Source organism: Cervus canadensis, chromosome 20, assembly GCF_019320065.1.
Source record: "Cervus canadensis isolate Bull #8, Minnesota chromosome 20, ASM1932006v1, whole genome shotgun sequence".
Lineage (NCBI taxonomy): Eukaryota > Metazoa > Chordata > Mammalia > Artiodactyla > Cervidae > Cervus > Cervus canadensis.
Window position 1 is genome coordinate 47,741,208 of NC_057405.1, and position 3,701 is coordinate 47,744,908.

The following is a 3,701-nucleotide window of genomic DNA, read 5'->3' on the forward strand; positions in this document are numbered from 1 at the left end:
CTCAAAGATGTTAAAAGACCTGCTTAAGGCCACACAATTGCAGAGTGCCAAATCTATAACCCAAAGCAGATTTTCTTAATTTTGCAGTTCAGTACTTAAAGAAGAAGTAAATATTTGGGGAATGAGAAATTAGCCATATACTTATATATGGTTTACAATTTTTAAGGAATGTATACACCCAATTTCTCTTTGGGTTCTCCAAATTCCCTCTTCATTGGATGATGATGTGTTGACATATAATGGTATATGACTATCAATCTCCATTCCACAGTAGAAATAGACTTACTCAAAGTAGTACAGTTCTTAAATGCTAAGGAGATCTTCTTTCCAGGCCCCATACTATCTCTCTGCTATATCATCCCACATTTTGTGTGCATGATAGCTACAAACTGTACTAAGTGATAATAAGTCAATATCAAGGGATATGTTAAAATGTAGGATTAATTTAGCCCAGACCCTCACCAACTGGCCTGATCCATGAATGAATATCATATGAAAAATGGGCATGTGAGAAAAAAAAAAATCTATAGCCTGTTTCTATCTATCTGTCTCTCTTACACACATACACACACACACACCAGTATGTCAACTTTTCCTGTAGAAAAATAAAAGGGGGAACAATAGAACCAAACCTTTTGAAGTCCTTTCAAAGCTCCAGTTTTATTTTCAAATCTCATCAGGGATGAGTTCAGGAGTTTACACTTTTGCATGAGAAATTTAAGTTAAATGTAAGAAAGAATTTCTGACATAGGAATTATAAAAGGTAAAAAAAAAAAAAATTACTTGCCACTAGAGATTGTAGCATTTCTGTCTCTAAAAAGCTATAAAATAGTGAAGGCTGCCCTTTGCCTGCAGTGGTTTAAATATGGTTCTAAATGGAAGTGGCCTCTTTGGGAAAGTGGTGGACCAGGTGACCTTTCATAGTCTCCCTTAGTCTCTAAATTTCATTACTCTGTAATCCTATTAAAGAGATCAAATACATGCAATAATACCCACTCATTCAGAGGTCAAGCTTCTGGAAACCTCAGGAGTTGATATATAGCTTTAAACTTAAAAGGAAGAAAAAAAGAAAAAGGAAGCTCTCAAGCATGAAGAAATATTAACTATTATACTGAGACCATTATACTTATTCTACAGAAAAGGTAGAGCCATTCTCAGACCTCTTCCAGACAACTGGGTGTAAAATAAGAAACTGAATAAGGGTAATAGTACAAGGAGGAAACAAAAAGAATAGAAGAATTAAGCTTATTTCTAAGGAATCTGACTCTTCTACATCCCAAGAGTCCCTGAAAGCATCAGAACAGTGCGCCGCAACTAAATTATCATTTCATAATAGTTACCCTAAATTTGTACAAAAAAGAGATTGAATTATTTTCCACTACTGACTGCTTTAAAAGGCAGAGATATATATTTTTAGTTATACTTGTATTTCTTTACAAAAACTATTAAAATATAATAGCTTTAAAGGAAATAGCTTAAACTAGGTGAAAAATTTACTTATATGAAAGACTTCATTCCTCAGTTTTCTGGGTAAATGCGTATTTTGTCTGTTATTTTTAATAACATATTTTGAAAATCCACTAAGAGAAAAAAGTCAGTTTGATGACAAAAAGGAAATGTCTGAAATGATGGCTGTAGTTTTAGAGAGTGTTTGGTTTACAGAGTGTTGTTTAGAGAGTGTTTGGCAACTGTTTGGGTTATTCTTATCAGCCACTTTAGATCTCAGTCATATTTAATGTGTATTAGTTTGTTTTCAGATACACATTTCTCACAAACTCATTCCTCTCTGCTTACCTTTTAAATAAATAAATTATTTATATATCACTTTTTCAAAAGAGTTGAGATGGCTTATAGAAATAGATAATTTTAATACAACAAAACATAAATAAAATTAGGATAAAAAATAGGCAAAGCAAGTCGAATGCTGATATAAAATTATAATATAAACTATGCATTTTTAGATCCTGGATGTTGCTCGAAGAGGACAAAATTTGCATGCTTTCTAAATTTTTTTACTTAATTATCTATTATCCATTCAGCCTTATCACCAGCTTTTCTAAGCTCTTTTCTATATTGCACAAAGGAATTAGAAAATATATTTCTCAAAATCTCCTTACTATATTGTCCAGGTTAGAATATGCCAAGGAGAAGCCCTCACGTGAGTTTGGAAGGCAAAGATGAAGAGAGGCCATATTCTACAGAAGCAGAGGCAGATCCGAGAGCATGACAGCTTCCCCTGAGGTTTGAGAATCACTCCCTTTGCTGCTTCAAATTGCGATCTGCAGTAGTGACAACCTTCACAACCCACAGATTTTTCAGCAGTTATGCAAAACTCTAACTCTCCAAATGATAATTCTTCATAATTGGAAAGCACAGAGTGACTTCTGTTTTCTCGTCCAAATCCTAGCTGATTTAGGTCCATAGAGGCCAAAGCAGAGAGAAGGTCTACTAGTCATTCAATTCACCATATTTATAAGACACATACAAACCATTTATTCAAAAGAAACCCAGTTTTCCCTGTTATAGAACATTGAAAGAAAATTTCCCTGAAGTTCTTATAAGGAACAAGTGCTTGACAAGGCTTTTATAATATGTATGATAGTGTCTTTCTTATAGTTGTTTCGTATAACGTCCCTCAACACAAGCCGATGGTATAAATCCAAAATGCAATTCTGTACAAGCAATTCTACAAGGTGCTGAGACGATGCAAAATAACCATGCAGTTCTCAGATGACCTGACTGAATCCAAATGTACAACTTAAGAGCAACTGAAAGGGTAGATTTATAACATAAACTTTGGGAGATTTTTATAGATATCTTATATTTTAATAAAAGTTTACCAGAACTAAGGGAAAAAAGCAGCAGCAGCTTCAAGTACCAGACCATGATTTGTAAAACTGGAAAAAGTAAGCTTTAAGATCTTGATTTCTACAACCTCATCCAGGAACTCCATCCTTCAGGAAATTACGAATATCTCAGATTCTTTCCTTATTATTAGTTTGACTGAACAAGTCAATAATGAGAAGTTTATAATTAGATTTCAACTTAAAAATTTCCCAAATGATCTCTTTACTAGCCTTGCCAAGTTTTTTATTTTTCCCCTAACTAGGAATCCTTGTCAAATAAAACACTAAAAGAATAGGCCTAAGTATTGAGCTAATAAAACTGCTACCTATTGATCAGCAATTTTTGACAAGAAAGAAATAGGTAATAATCTCAGACAGCTGAAGATCAGCACCAGACTGAGTGTCTTTCAGCTCACTACCATTTTCTCATTCCTCTTATCTCTCTCTCCATTTGTACAATGACAGCAAACAGGCCCTGGAATATCTCTGCCATGTATTTTAGATTTAATGAAAGGGGGAAATGCTTACTTTCTACATAGTCCAAAAGGCCAAATTAGGACAACAGTATATAAAAAGTGACTACCTGTAACAAGTTTTATGGATTTGACATTGAGACAGAAAGAGGAATAAAATATTCAAATAATGTCATGTATCTTTATCAAGTTTTTTAATAAGTTCAGCAAGAATATTGCCATGTTGATGTAGCACCAATTCATTAAAAAAAAAATAATCTGTGAGACCTCAGCCCCCTCCTCCTCAACAGCTTCAGCTATCAAACCCAATACCACATTTCTGGCATTCAAGTAATCCAACATAATTATTAATTACTTAAACATTTGTTGAGTATCTACTACC